The sequence below is a fragment of the Cavia porcellus genome, unplaced genomic scaffold, assembly GCF_034190915.1.
Source record: "Cavia porcellus strain 051 isolate PalLab524CR breed Dunkin Hartley unplaced genomic scaffold, mCavPor4.1 scaffold_5, whole genome shotgun sequence".
Taxonomy (NCBI): Eukaryota; Metazoa; Chordata; class Mammalia; order Rodentia; family Caviidae; genus Cavia; species Cavia porcellus.
Genome location: NW_026947488.1, coordinates 24,255,735 through 24,256,144, shown reverse-complemented (window position 1 = coordinate 24,256,144; position 410 = coordinate 24,255,735).

Genomic DNA, 410 nt, shown 5'->3' with positions numbered 1-410 from the left:
CCTGCTTGTGTGCTGTCTTGTTGCTGAGGGGAAGAGAATACCTGGGTCCCTAACCTGAGAGTGCGAAAAGTGCTAACCCCCCTGGAGAAGTGGCCCCATGGGGGTGTGAGGATGGCAGAATGGGAGGTGACTTTGGTCAGAGTAGTCCTGAGGCCCAGCCATTCTGGCGCCCATTTTCAGGAAGTCTGGCCTTAGTCAGTGGAAACACTTGTGGATGTCTGTGGGTGTTTTAGAGTTTCCGCCAGGTCGAGGCCCTCACACTGCCTAGGTTCCTGCTGCCTGTGGCAGAGGCTACTCATCCTCAGAGGCTTGAGAAGGACCAAGTGCACTACAGTAGGTGCCTCGTGTGGCTTTGGGTGGGTCTTGTTGTGTGTCCTGACTCAGCTGCCTAGGAAAAACCCTGATCTCTG